The following is a 16694-nucleotide window of genomic DNA, read 5'->3' on the forward strand; positions in this document are numbered from 1 at the left end:
CCTAGGGGCGGTAAGTCACTTTTTCCACTGCCATCAGCTATCTCTTTTCGGGCCCCCCAGTCAGTACAAGCTTGTGTGTAGCATAGTGCCATTACCCGCTGGACGCCTGCAGGACACCAAGCGGTAGCTTTTGTTTTTGCTTTTGTTTTCGGCGGATCTTGTGAAGCTGGTATAGCGGGTATAGGAAAGGCAGGATGCGTTGTGGGAGTGCATGCTTGTATGCCCAACATCGGATTGTGGAGGTGCGAGTGTAGGGCCGGAGTCGATGAAGTGTGGACCCCAGACGAGGCTGTCTCCTGCGTCCTCTTCTCCGTGGAACCCTTCCTTGAGCAGGTGGGGGAGGCCCACTCAGGCGGCGCAGCCCAGCACAGTGGACCCGGGGTGCCTCAGGTCGGCTTATACGCTTGGGGGTAAGTTCCCTTTTGGCAAGTTTAGCCCAAAAGGCAGCAAAGATGCAGTCGAAATGTAGGAGAAGAGAGTCGACCAGTGAGGTTGACCGTGGGAACGTGTCTCCGGCTGTAGGGCTCATCGTGGTAGCCATCTTGGGAGACAGGTCTCAACCCTCTGGTTCAGCTGCAAGCTGTGTGTCAGCGTGATCCCAACACCAGTGGGGACCGGGATAACCCCCACTGGTCCAAAGGTGGGGGGAACAGGACTCTAAGCAAGCGGCTCCAATTCAATTGGCTGTCTCCCTCACCTCTTGTGTGATTGCAGGCCGCAAGAGAGTCAAGCATGGGCAAAAATGGCCAGTTACGGGTAAAGTAGTCGCGGAGAGGCTCTAGGGGGACTTCTCAAGATTGCATGCAGGATTTTTCCCCAGATATAGTGTAGTTTTCATCGGTTTTAGCGCTGAGTAGGTTAATATATTGAGGAGCTCCAGCACCATGCGACCGTCCTGATTGGCTGTCAGGCCCTGACCCCCTATTTCTAGCTGTTAATTAAAGGACAATGTATAGTATATATTTGAGTACAAAATGGTGAAGTGGTTGAATACACATATAGGCCTCAATTAAAAATAATTTTGATACGCTTTTCAATTTATTTAAAATGTATGGATAAACTATTAAAAAGATTTAATATTTAGAAAAAAATATTTTTATTTTAATATATATATATTTTTTTATATATGTTGTATTTGTTGATCTTTTAATATTTTGAAATAATCAAAAATAGAAATAATTTAAAAAGTTTATCTAAAAATATTAAATAGAGGCCATAATAAAAAATTCAGCATTAAAAGATGTGTTTTAAAGATGAGTATTTGTTCAACTCAGATTGCCATGTAACTGTTGAAATGGCTCTCTTCTAGCGTTGAAAAATAGCCTTAGTCCTTATATGAACTCTACTATTATCTTCCACACATTGGCTTGAATTACTACAGAAATTAAAATTCTTTTATTGCTTTGATAACTTGAATTGATCTTTTATCTTTCTCAGCAGGAGGCTGAATTATGCATGTTACCATTATAATATGTAGCAGAGAATAGGACATTCTGCACAGAATTTTTGGGGGAATGTAAATATTGATATATCTCCACTCCCTTTAAAGTCTAATTTAAACAAACCTTTCGGGACATAAATAAATAGGTTGTAATGTCAAACACTACCAAACCTATACAACACCCAGTGTTATAAATTAGAAGATAAAATATACTATAAAATATACTTCACAATGGATAGCCACATGAGGAAAATAGTACAGCTCTTGGGATCTACAAAAAACAAATACATCCAGACATAGTGTAATCTGTATAATATTAAAAAAAAGTAGTAGTGAGCAGATGGTGAATGTTACACTCACAAATGTAGAGCCATGCCAGGCTCTATATTAGTAGCATCAGGGTGCCAATATTGACTTCAGTGATATTCCCACAGGCGGAGTCAGGATGTGTTCCAAAAACATTTTATTAATAGTAAAATATTTAAATTTACAAAAAGGACATATCTTAGCAGTGTGCAAAAAAGATAAGAAAAATATATACACTACTGCAATGTAATAAAATCCTTAAAGGGACACTATAGTCACAAGAACAACCACAGCTGATTTAATTTGTTCTAGTGAGTAGAATCCTTACCCTCAGGCTTTTTGCTGTAAACACTGTCTTTTCAGAGACAGCCTAGTGATAACTTCACTGGCCACTCCTCAGATAGCTGTTAGAGATCCTTCCTGGGTCATGGCTGCCTAAAATGCATCCACACATTCAGTATCTCCTCCCTCTGCATGCAGACACTGAACTTTCCTCATTGAGATTCATTGATTCAATTCATCTCTATGAGGTGATGCTGATTGGCCAGGGCTGTGTTTGAATCATGCTGGCTCTGCCCCTGATCTGCCTCCTTGTCAGTCTCAGCCAATCCTATGGGGAAGCATTGTGATTGGATCAGGCCACCACTTCTGATGATGTCAGCAGACTGCTTGTTTTTTTTTTTAGGGAAACAGCATGCAGATCTACAGCTTCTGGCTTGAATACAGTAAGATTTTGCTATATTTATGGCGGCATGAGGGGCCCAGGGGGGCTAGATGGTGGTTTTAACACTATAGGATCAGCAATACACGTTTGTGTTCGTGACCCTATAGTGATCCTTTAATATGAAACAATAAACTGCAAACGCGTTTCAACTGGATCCAGTCTTCCTCAGTGCAAAGATGGTCGTTATAAGTTCCTCTGAAACTTTTATATGTTTTCTCTGATGTTGAAATTCAATTCACCTGTTGCCTGGTCACGTGGTACTCCGCGTCGACTTCCGGTCATTACGGCGCATGTGGGATGTAATTTCCGGTTGGCACTGTCTGTATCTACGGTGTTCCAGAACCACTATAACGTCCATATTGAAGATGGGCAAAATAGCCCTTAATGTAATTACAATGTCTAAAAACCCAACGAAACTAAAATTAACACACACAGGACCAATGTTAACATATACATAACAACTTTTACGTTAAGATATTGTGACATAGTGACATGTTTAAAATAACAGCATGGTGAAATCACGTTAATGATAGGAACAAGAAAATACTCATATAATGTATAGTATGGTATACTGACATATTTCTAAGTGCCCAGCAAGGTGGATATAATTATTATGATGACATGTATAAAAATATTAAAAAATATATAAAATGTAATATTAATAAAATAAAACCTGTGAAACTAAACTAGAAATACAAATAAAATAAATAAAGTAAAATGAAAAATATTGAAAATATATATATATATATTACCTAAAAAGAAAAAAAATTATAGAAAATGAGCGAACTCAAAATCTAAATTTAAGCCATTAGGGCTAAGGGTATCTAATTCAAAAATCCATTTACTTTCCACCTTTCCAAATATAGTTTTTAGAGGGGCTAAAAATATTAAAAATAAGTTCGTAAAAAGTTTTATTAAGGACCCACCTAAAGAGAATGTTTTTAATTTACAGAAAGGATTTTACCCCTGCAAAATATGTACAACCTGTAGGAGAACAAGTTTTAATAAATTAAAATGGGCCGAATTTTAATCAAATATTTCCAAAAAGAGATACAAAATTCAAGACATTCTGACCTGCCACTATACCAATGTGGTGTACCTCCTCTGGTGTCCCTGTGGTTTACATATGTGGGTATGACAACAAGGAATTTAAAAACACGCATACTGGAACACATGGGGAATATCCAGAGGGGTTACACCAAACATAGAGTATCAGCCCATTTTACTGAAGTATATACCGTATACACTCGAGTATAGGCTGACCCGAATATAAGCCAAGGCCCCAATTTTACCCCAAAAAACTGGGAAAACTTATTGACTCGAGTATAAGACTAGGGTGGGAAATGCAGCAGCTACTGGTAAATTTCTAAATAAAATGAGATCCTAAAAAACATTATATTAATTGAATATTTATTTACAGTGTGTGTATATAATGAATGCAGTGTGTGCGTATGAGTGCAGTGTGTGTATGAATGCAGTGTGTATGTATGAGTGCAGTGTGTGTATGAATGCAGTGTGTGTATATGAGTGCAGTGTTTGTGTATGAGTGCAGTGTGTGTGTATGAGTGCAGTGTGTGTGTGTATGAATGCAGTGTGTGTATGAATGCAGTGTGTGTGTGTGTATGAGTGCAGTGTGTGTGTGTATGAGTGCAGTGTGTGTGTGTATGAATGCAGTGTCTGTGTGTATGAATGCAGTGTGAGTGTGTGTGATGCAGGGTGTGTTTGTGTATGTGTTGCAGAGCCGTGGTGGGGGGTGGGCATTTTAATTATTATTTTTTTTAATTATTATTATTATTATTTTTTATTATTATTATTTTTATTATTTTTATTATTATTTTTAATATTATTTTATTTTATTATTATTTTATTTTTTTTCGTCCCCCCTCCCTGCTTGATACATGGCAGGGAGGAGGGCTCTCACTCCCTGGTGGTCCAGTGGTGTGCACTGTGTAGGAGGGGGCTGGCAGAGCATTTACTTACCTCTACTGCAGCTCCTGTCAGCTCCCTCCTCCTCCTCGCCGGTCCGGTCAGCTCCCTCTGCAAGTCCCAGTGTAAGTCTCGCGAGAGCCGCGCTATGACCCCGCGGCTCTCGCGAGACTTACACTGGGAGCTGACAGGGGAGCTGACCGGACCGGCACAGAGGAGGAGGGAGCTGACAGGAGCTGCAGGAGAGGTAAGTAAGCGCTCACTGCCAGCCCCCAGTCTGTATTATGGCAATGTAAATTTCCATAATACAGACATTGACTCGAGTATAAGTCGAGTTGGGGTTTTTCCGCACAAAAAATTTGCCGAAAAACTTAACTTATGCTGGAGTATATACGGTAACAAAGATTCATCAGTTTTGGTCTTTATGGCTATTTGTAAGAAAAAGTATAATTGGAGAGGGGAGACAATTTTAGGAAGCTCAGCAAGGTGGAAAGTAAATGGATTTTTGAATTAGATACCTTAGCCCTAATGGCTTAAATTTAGATTTTGAGTTCGCTCATTTTTTATAATATTTTTTAGGTAATATATATATTTTCTATATTTTTCATTTTAATGAATTTATTTTATTTTTATTTCTAATTTATTTTCATATAGGTTTTTTTGATTACTATTTAATATTTTTTATATATTTTTTATATATTTATATTTTTGTCATATTTTTATACATTTCATCATAATAATTATATCCACCATCCTGTGCCCTTAGAAATATGTCAATATACCAAACTATTCTTGTTCCCTATCATTAACATGATTTTACCATGCTGTTATTTTAAACATGTCACTATATTATTATTGATATTTTATTATTTATATAGCGCCATCAGATTCCGTAGCACTGTACAATGTATCACAATATCTAAACATAAAATTTGTTATGTATATGTTAACAATGGTCCTGTGTGTGTTAATTTTAATTTCGTTGAGTTTTTAGACATTTTAATTACATTAAGGGCGTTGTTGCCCATCTTCAATATGGACGTTATAGTGGTTCCGGAACACCATACATACAGACAGTGCGAACCGGAAATGACATCACATGTGCACCATAATGTGCTCACGCACGCAACCGGAAGTCGATGCGGAGTACCACATGACCAGGAAATAGACCGGTGCAGTAACAGATTAATTGAATTTTAACATCAGAGGAACTTATAACGACCATCTTTGCACTGAGGAAGACTGAATCCAATTGAAACTTTTTGCACTTTATTGTTTCATATTAAGGACTTTATTACATTGCGATAGTGTATATATTTTCCTTATCTTTTGCACACTGCTAATATATGTCCTTTTTGTAATTTTAAATATTTTACTATTAATAAAAAGTTTTTGGAGCACATCCTGAATCTGCCTGTGGGAATATCACCAAAGCCAATATTGGCACCCTGATATTACTAATATAGAGCCTGGCATGGCTCTACACTTGTGAGTGTAACTTTCACCATTTGCTCACTATTTTTTATATTATACAGATTACACTATGTGTGGTTGTATTTGTTTTTTTGTAGATTCCAAGAGCTGTACTATTTTCCTCTTGTGGACATCCATTGTGAAGTATATTTTAACACTGGGTGTTGTATAGGTTTGATAGTGTTTGACATTACAATTTATTTATTTTTGTACTAAGGTGATTCGGGAAACACCTAATACTTTTATACGCACCCACTATCACAAAATTTGAAGCGCCTAGATACCTACTGACTTTTCAGTATCATTTGTTGTGCTTTCGGGACATAAACTGGCCATGCACTCCTTTGCAATTACATTTCTCACAGTATGTGATTTGACATTTTGTTTTTCTTTTAGAAGAAACTGAGAAAACTTTTTGGCATCCACATAAGAAATAATAAGAATGTATCACTTAAAGGGATCACTATCCCAGCATTTTTGATTTTATGTTTACTTGTTCCTATATTTAAAAAATATGCATGTGAAATGTGAAAACATTTAATTTAAATCTAACCCTTTTTATCCTTAGATTGGGCGCCTGCATTTTTGCTCCCTGTCAATCATTGTTGTAAGACATTTCCCCTCTTTATGTGCAGTGTTTACCCTGTCTTTACCTTTTTGGAACTGGATTATGATGTAATCTGCTAAATCTTTAATATAACTTAAAAAGAAAATGGAGTATCTCACGAGAAAAGGTTAGCACAAGTTGTAGCTTATTTGCAATATTTTATTAAACGGTTTATAAACTCTAGATAAGTGACTGTTCCCCTTTAGTACATTAATAATAATAATAATAATAATAATAATGATATTAAATTTAGTTAGTTAAGAACACTTTTATTTTTGTCTGCAAAAAAAAAATCTTTCTAATGCAAGAGAATGTAGTGTGATATAGAAAACGAAGACTTTACATAGAAATTCCTCTATAGAGAGTTTGTTGGTGGATCTTCGCAGATGTATGTTCAAAAATATGTTTCATTTAAGGTGATCATGAAGGGCAGTGGCGTACACATGACCCATGGGGCCCCGGTGCGAAAATTGATCCGTGGGCCCCCCCCCCCCTCGCGCTTACTCTGCGCGGGCCGGGCAGCAACACATGGCGGCGGGCACCTGGTCGCAGGGCTGCGATCGTGGTATGTACGCCAGTGCATGCAGATGCACACACACTTAAAGGACCACTACAGACACCCAGATCACATCAGCTCAATGAAGTAGTCTGGGTGTCAGGTCCCTCTAGTTTTAACCCTGCAGCTGAAAGCATAGCAGTTTCAGAGAAACTGTTATGTTTCACTGAGGGTTAATCCAGCATCTAGTGGCTGTCTCACTGACAGCCGCTAGAGGCACTTCCGCCATTTTAAGACACTGAACGTCCATAGGAAAGCATTGAGTAATGCTTTCCTATGGGCGGTTTGAATGCGTGCGCGGCTCTTGCCGTGCATGCGCATTCGGAGCTGAGAGGCGGAGGGATCCCCAGCGCCAAGGGAGTCCGGCGCTGGAGAAAGGTAAGTGCTGAAGACACACATACACACTCTCACGAACAAATGCATACACACTAGCTAACAGACACACACATTTACTGACAGAGACACACTCAGCGGCAGACATACATACACACTCACTTACAAAACATACACTCTCACTGACAAACACACACTCACTAACAGACAAACAGACTCACTAACACACACACACAAACACACTCAGTAACAGACACACACAGTAACACACTCACTGACACTCACTAGCAGACACACACACTCTAACACAAACACCAACACTCACACTAACACACACACACACACACTCACTCACACTAACACTCACACACACTCACTCACACACACACTCACACACACACTAACACTCACTCACACACAATAACACTCACTCACACACACACACACACTAACACTCACTCACACACACTAACACTCACTCACACACACTAACACTCACTCACTCACACACACTAACACTCACTCACACACACACTCACTAACACACACACACTAACACTCACTCACACTAACACTCACTCACTCACACTAACACTCACTCGCTCACACACACTCACACTCACACACACTAACACTCACACACACTAACACTCACACTCACACACACTAACACTCACACACACTAACACTCACACTAACTCACACACACTAACACTCACACACACTCACTCACACACACTAACACTCACACTAACTCACACACACACTCACACACACTAACACTCACACTAACTCACACACACTAACACTCACACACACTCACTCACACACACTAACACTCACACTAACTCACACACTAACACTCACACACACTAACACTCACACACACTAACACTCACACACACTAACACTCACACTAACTCACACACACTAACACTCACTAACACTCACACACACACTAACACTCACTCACACACTCACACACACTAACACTCACACACACACTCACACACACTGACACACACTAACACTCACACACACACTAACACACACACACACACTAACACTCACACTAACTCACACACACTAACACTCACACACACACTCACACACACTAACGCTCACACACACTTACACATGTTTTTTTTTTAAATTTAATCCCCCCAGCCTCCCTACCTTTTGGAGTGCTGAGGGGATTCCCTGGGGACCAGTGGTGCTGCTGGGCTCCTGGGGGGCGGTCACCCGGCGGGCAGTCAGGCTGGCCGGTGCGCGAGGGAGCACTCTCCCCTGAGTGCTTCCTCTTCAGCTCCCTCGCGCGCCGCGTAGGGATGCCGGCGCCGGAAGATGACGTCATCTTCCGGCTCCAGTATCAGTGCGGTGCGCGAGGGAGCTGAAGAGGAAGCACTCAGGGGAGAGTGCTCCCTCGCGCACCGGCCAGCCTGACTGCCCGCCGGGTGTAAGCAGGGCCAGCCTCGGGGGGCCCGGAGGTGGCCGGCTTCAGGGCCCCCCAGGAGAAGAGGCTGGCCCAGAGCGTACATACAGGGTCGCAGGGGCGGCCGGGCCCCCTGGTGGGCCGGGCCCGGTCGCAGCCGCGACCCCTGCGACCCTGGTATGTACGCCACTGATGAAGGGACACTATAGGCTGCAAGACCACTTTAGCTCATTGAAGTGGTCTGGGTGCAGTGTCCCTGCCCCCCTTAGTCGTGCAATGTAAATCATTGCAGTTTTTCGAGAAACTGAAATGATTAAATTGCAGGACTAAGACTGCCTCTAGTGAGGACTTCCTGGTGGCTAACCAACTTTTGGTTGCCTAACTGACCCTAAAAGTCCTCAGGCTTTGAATGAGAACATACAGCGTCCGTAAAATCCCCATACGAAAGCATTGAAGCAATGCTTTCCTATGGGGAGAGCCTAATGTCCTTGCGGCACTTGCCGCACATGCGCATTAGCCCCACCGTCGGAAGACATCGGAAGTCACAGATTCCCTGCCATATGTGTGGCTTGTAATGGTGCAGAAGAGTATTTGTATATTTTTTTCTCCATTATGATATGTTCTCTGTAGTGGCGCTCTCCACACTGCAGGTCTATTATTTTACCCCATTAGCAAATACGATCGCTCAGTAACATGTTATTCCTAATTATAATCTTCTACTTAAATATGTCATAGTTTTCACATCTGCTTATCAAATACCATAACAGCTGGTCACTAAAAAAGTTCCACCCTCCGATTTAATCACTATGCAGTGAATTGTAACTATTTAACTATTCACTATTTACTATGACTACTTAAAGGGACACTATCAGCGTTGTGTACTTACACTATCAGGGTTATCTACTAACATAGGAATTGAAAGTGAATTTCAAAATCAATCTCAAGAAAGCTGTCCTAGAAATATTCTCTAAGTCATTTTCTATACGGGCCTTAAATTTGAAATTCCCATTAAATTGTGAATTGTGAATAATCCTGTTAAAGCACCAAATAACTACATTTTAATGCACAGACCCTGTCCTTGCAGTTTGAATTATTTAAGCACTGCCATTAATGAGAACCCTCAAAACAACTTTAATACACAAAAACCTTTATAGAGAGGGCAAAAAATGTGCGTTAAGGTGAAAACAGAGGGGACATAGAAACTGGCAGAGAAATAGTGAGACAGAACGTTAGAGAACAGAGACAGATAGAAATTGGAAAAAAAACACTAGGAATAAAAGTGAATAGAGATTGACGAATAAATAATCTAGGGTGCCAAAAACATGGCTGCTAAAGAGAGATGTGGGTTACCATGAGGGGTGGCAAACTGGATTGTTTACCAATAGTAAAATGCAAATTGGTAAATGATTAGAGTTCCATTTGGAGCCTTGCTTCGACCATAACATTTATTTGCTCTGTGCTAACCTTAGCACCTACCATACGCCCTGCTTTATCCTGAACATCTACCATATACTGTGTTCCAACCTTAGAATCGACTAGGCATCCATATCCAGCCATAACATGTACCACCCTTTCACATCATATGTGGCTACCATGCTCCAACCTATGCATCTACAATGCACGCTGCTTCAATCTTCACACCGACCATGCACCCTGTTCGTATTGTAATAGCCAGTGTTTGTATCTGAATTTGTCAGGTTATGTATCTGTGTGTCTGTATGTTGTCATTGTGTGTGTCTGTGTATCTGTATGTTTTCAGTGTATCTGCGTGTGTGTGCATCTGTGTGTCTGCATGTGTGCCAGGTTGTGTGTCTGTATGTGTATGTGTCAGTGTGTGTAAATGTGTCTGTATAGCTGCATCTGCATGATTGTGTATATCTGTGTATCTGCAAGTGTTTCTGTGTGTGTATGTGTATCACAGTGTGTGTGTGTGTGTTTGTGACAGTGCATGTGTATTTGTGCATACATCTCAGCATTCAACACTACACGCAAATACACACCTGCATTCAAACTTCAACACTACATACAAACACACCTCTTTTTTTAAACCACAAAATTATATATAAACACACCAGTGTATTCATAAACCAACACTACACATAAATGCATACTTGCATTTAAATGCCATCTCCACATACAAACACACCCCTACATTCACACAAACATATTCCATACAAAAACATGCTTACACTCAAACACACAAATACTGCTCAGTGCTAAATATAACCCTGCATGCATGGGAAAATGGTAGCGCCCCAGCTGTCAAAGTATTGTTGGAGTTGCATGACAGATGGGGATCTACCTTTTGCCCCCTCTTGCCCAAAATAATTCATGCACCAGAGCCCTCTCTACTTTACGTCCGCCTCTGCGTTGGGGTGGGGGGCATGATTGCATGCCCGGGAGGGTGTCAGGGTACCTGAGGCCTCTACCTCTAAGGGAGGTAGAGACTTGGTGGTTTGCCCGTCCAGGCGAGCTGTTTCCTCCGTTCCTCGCGGTTCATCCAGTCACTTAAACACCGGCCGCGAGGAATCCACGTCCTTTTCTAGCAGGACGCTCAATACGTGACGTCATGACGCTATCACGAGCGACCTGTCACTCAAGTGTCCGATATCCAATCGGTACTTGTCAGAGGCGTGCTTACCATCCGGAGCCAGGGTATTTAAGCTTACTTCTCTCTTCAGCTCATTGCCCTGTCGTGGTTCTAGCTTGTCTAGTCACTCAGTGCTCTGGTATTCTAGTTTGCTCTATTTGGTTTTGACTCGGCTTGTTGTACTACCCTGCTTCTCTGTTATCCCTTGACCCGGCTTGCCCCTCGCTTATCTGTCTTCTCGTTCCCTCGACCTCGGCTTGTCTCTGACTATTCTCTATTACTCTCGGTACGTTAGTCCGGCCATTCTAAGGCCCGGTATACGTACCTTTCCACTCTTTGTACTCTGCGTGTTGGATCCCTGTCCCGATCCTGACATTACGACAGGGCCAATAGATCCTGCAGGTACAAACAGTCAGCTTGGTTCTTCGGATCCCAGGTTTGACGCCATGGAGCATAGGATGGATCAGATGGCTTTGGCACTACAGGCACTTTTGTCTCGTGCTACTAATCCACCTGAGGAGACACGTACTCCTTCTATTTCTCCTGCAGTCTCAGGTCTAGAGGTAGCCACTGTAGGTGCTTCTTCCCGTATTACCCCACCAGTACGTTATGGCGGGTCACCGGAGAGGTGTCGTGGCTTTCTGAACCAGATTAGCATCCATTTCGAATTACAACCCCGCTCTTATCCTACAGATAGAGCGAAGGTTGGATTTGTTATTACTTTACTCATTGAAAAAGCTTTGAGATGGGCCAATCCTTTATGGGAGAATGATAATCCACTAGTCTATAATTATAATGCCTTTGTAGCTGCGTTTAGAAGAACTTTTGACCCTCCTGGTAGAAAGGTCAATGCAGCTAGATTACTGTTGCGCCTTAGACAGGACAATCGAACACTTGTGGATTATGCACTAGAGTTCAGGTCCTTGGCGGCAGAAGTTAAGTGGAACGAACAGGCTTATATAGATGTGTTTCTGAATGGGTTATCAGATGTAATTCTTGACGAGGTCGCTACTAGAGAACTCCCTGAAGATTTGGAGGATTTAATTTCTTTTATATCTCGTATTGATGAACGCTTAAGAGAGAGGCAGAACACTCGAGATAGGACCCGTAGACCCTCCTTTAAACTAGCGCCTACCTTTCAAAATTCTGAGTTCGAGGACTTACGTATTCCTGAACCTATGCAGATAGGCAGTACTCATCTCACAGAGAGGGAGAGACAGTACAGGAGAAGGGAGGGTTTATGTATGTATTGTGGAGTCAGAGGTCATTTACGCCTAAATTGTCCCAATCGTTCGGGAAACGCTCGCACCTAAGTTCCTCTAGAGGACAGGCCTTGGGTGTTTCTACTTTGTCCTCTATTCACAACTACAAAGAGCTCAGGCTTCTGTTACCCGTTTCTTTAAAGTGGGAAAAGGGAGTAGTTAAGACTATGGCACTAATCGATTCTGGAGCTGCTGAGAGCTTTATAGATCAGGGTTTTGCTGCCAAGCATGCTATTCCATCCCAGTTAAAAGAGACACCACTGGCTGTTGAGGCCATCGATGGTAGACCGTTACTTGAGCCTGTTATTTTCCATGAGACCATACCGATTAACTTAACTGTTGGCATCCTACATAGAGAGGACATATCCTTACTGCTCATTTCTTCTCCGTCTATTCCCATAGTTCTGGGGTACTCCTGGTTGAGGAGACATAACCCTATTATTAATTGGGAGTCAGGGGAGATAGTTTCGTGGGGACAGAATTGTCAAGAGAAATGCTTGCGGAAGGTCTCACCTCTCGGCTTAACCAACACATCGGCTAACTCTGACAATCCTACAGAGACACAAATTCCGTCTCAGTATCTAGATTTAAAGGCTGTATTTGACAAAAAGAAAGCCGATACCTTACCCCCACACAGGTCCTTTGATTGCAAAATTAACCTACTCCCTGGTACCATGCCGCCCAGAGGTCATGTATACCCGTTATCTACGAAAGAGAACTCAGTTCTAGAGGAGTATATTCACGAAAATTTAGACAAGGGATTCATTAGGAGGTCCTCCTCTCCTGCCGGGGCTGGATTTTTTTTTGTTAAAAAGAAGGATGGTTCTTTGAGACCTTGTATTGATTATCGAGGCCTAAATAAGATAACCATTAAAAATGCCTACCCGATTCCCTTGATCACCGAACTCTTCGATCGTTTGAAGGGCTCTACAATTTTCACCAAGTTAGACCTCAGAGGGGCATATAACTTGGTGAGAATCCAGCAGGGACATGAGTGGATGACGGCATTCAATACTCGATATGGTCACTATGAATATACTGTTATGCCTTTTGGGTTATGCAATGCACCAGCTGTATTCCAGGATCTGATAAATGAGGTTCTGAGGGAATTTCAGCAAGATTGCGTCATTGTATACCTAGATGATATACTCATTCATTCTAGTGAGATTGAGACTCATCACAAGCAAGTCAGGAGGGTTTTGCACAAGCTTCTCCAGCATGGCTTGTACTGCAAGTTGGAGAAATGTAGCTTTGATCAAACCCAGGTAACCTTTCTCGGCTATGTGATCTCTGGGGAGGGATTTAAGATGGATCCGGATAAGCTCCAATCCATTCTAGAATGGCCTTTACCCAAAGGTCTTAAAGCCGTACAGAGATTTATTGGTTTTTCTAATTATTATAGGCGCTTTATTAAGGGCTATTCTTCCATTATCGCACCTATCACTAATATGACCAAACAGGGGGCTGATACTAAGAATTGGACTACTGAAGCTCTCCTTGCGTTCAAAACTCTCAAGGAGCTTTTCGCTTCCGCTCCAATTTTAGTTCACCCCGACACTTCTCTGCCTTTTCTACTTGAGGTAGACGCATCAGAGACTGGTTTAGGTGCTGTCCTATCTCAAAGGTTGGGTGTTGATAAACCATTACATCCATGTGGATTTTTCTCTAAAAAATTGACCGGTACTGAAAGCAGATATGACATTGGTGACAGAGAATTACTAGCGGTTATCAAGGCTTTGAAAGAGTGGAGACATTTATTGGAAGGTACATTACATCCTGTTACCATTCTAACAGACCACAAAAATTTGTCTTATATCGGAGAGGCCAAGCGTTTGTCCTCCAGGCAGGCTCGTTGGTCGTTGTTTCTTACCCATTTCAATTACGTTCTGACTTACAGACCTGGGTCAAAGAATTCTAAAGCCGATGCGCTATCTCGCCAATATGAGCCCTCTGCTTCAGTTGAACCACTTTTGTCCTCCATTGTACCCAAATGCAATATTATTGCTAATACCAGTCTCAAAATTCATTCTCCGCTACTTGACCAGATCTTGAAGTCACAACATCTAGCTCCCGGAAACACTCCTGAGGGAAGAAACTTTGTTCCTCCTGAACTTCAACTGGAGCTCTTACAATGTTTTCACGAAAGTAAAATAGCTGGTCATCCTGGTATTCGCAAGACATACTCTCTGATATCCAAGGATTTCTGGTGGCCTTCACTTCGAAAAGATATTGAGGAGTTCGTCGCAGCTTGTGAGACTTGTGCCAAGACTAAACTACCTCATGCATCTCCATGTGGTCTGTTACACCCCTTGGACATTCCTGAGAGACCTTGGTCCTGTTTGTCCATAGACTTTATCGTTGATTTGCCTGCTTCCAAGAGACAGACTGTTATTCTCACGGTGGTGGATAGATTTACTAAGATGGCCCATTTCGTGCCATTACCTAAACTTCCGACTTCTCCTGAATTGGCGGAGATTTTTGCGAGAGAGGTTTTTCGCCTACATGGGATTCCTTCGGAGATTGTTTCTGATAGAGGTTCTCAATTTGTCTCACGTTTCTGGAGATCCTTTTGTTCTCAAATGGGTATCAAATTGAACTTCTCCTCTGCCTATCACCCTCAGTCTAACGGAGCTAATGAACGTACCAATCAAAAGATCGAACAGTATCTGCGTTGCTTTGTTTCCGAACACCAGGACGATTGGGTCGGTCTGATTCCTTGGGCGGAGTTCGCACACAATAACCTTGTTTGCGATTCAACTCGCTCTAGCCCTTTCTTCATGAACTATGGCTTTCATCCTTCGATTTTTCCTTCGGTTTCCTCTTCTCAGGGGATACCGTCGGTTGATGATCATGTCGCCAACCTGAAGAAATTATGGGATCAGACTCGGCAAATTCTGTTACATAGTTCCTCGTTGTTCAAGAAACACGCTGACAAGCATAGAAGAGCGGCTCCTGTTTTTGTTCCTGGGGATAGGGTATGGTTGAGTACTAAGAATATTCGCCTAAAAGTTCCATCTATGAAATTTGCTCCTCGCTACATAGGCCCTTACAGGGTTCTCACTCGTATCAATCCGGTTGCGTATCGCCTTGCTCTGCCACCTGCCTTACGCATTCCTAACTCTTTTCATGTCTCCTTGTTGAAACCTCTTATTTGCAACAAATTCTCCTCTAAGGTCTCCTCGCCTCGTCCTGTTCAGGTGGAGGGTCGGGAGGAGTACGAGGTCAGCTCCATCATTGATTCCAGAATTTCAAGGGGAAAATTGCAATATCTGGTCAACTGGAGGGGATATGGTCCTGAGGAGAGGAGTTGGGTACCTCAGGAGGATGTTCATGCTTCTCGCCTTCGCAGAGCATTTCACCTCCGCTTCCCATCTCGCCCCGGTTCCTTCCGCCCGGTGGGCGTATCTGAGAGGGGGGGTACTGTCAGGGTACCTGAGGCCTCTACCTCTAAGGGAGGTAGAGACTTGGTGGTTTGCCCGTCCAGGCGAGCTGTTTCCTCCGTTCCTCGCGGTTCATCCAGTCACTTAAACACCGGCCGCGAGGAATCCACGTCCTTTTCTAGCAGGACGCTCAATACGTGACGTCATGACGCTATCACGAGCGACCTGTCACTCAAGTGTCCGATATCCAATCGGTACTTGTCAGAGGCGTGCTTACCATCCGGAGCCAGGGTATTTAAGCTTACTTCTCTCTTCAGCTCATTGCCCTGTCGTGGTTCTAGCTTGTCTAGTCACTCAGTGCTCTGGTATTCTAGTTTGCTCTATTTGGTTTTGACTCGGCTTGTTGTACTACCCTGCTTCTCTGTTATCCCTTGACCCGGCTTGCCCCTCGCTTATCTGTCTTCTCGTTCCCTCGACCTCGGCTTGTCTCTGACTATTCTCTATTACTCTCGGTACGTTAGTCCGGCCATTCTAAGGCCCGGTATACGTACCTTTCCACTCTTTGTACTCTGCGTGTTGGATCCCTGTCCCGATCCTGACAGAGGGGACGACAGGGTTCAGGGGGCCCAAGCAAATGTTTGCCCAGAGTCCAATCCATATTAAA

The sequence above is a fragment of the Pelobates fuscus genome, chromosome 2, assembly GCF_036172605.1.
Source record: "Pelobates fuscus isolate aPelFus1 chromosome 2, aPelFus1.pri, whole genome shotgun sequence".
In the NCBI taxonomy this organism is placed as follows: Eukaryota; Metazoa; Chordata; class Amphibia; order Anura; family Pelobatidae; genus Pelobates; species Pelobates fuscus.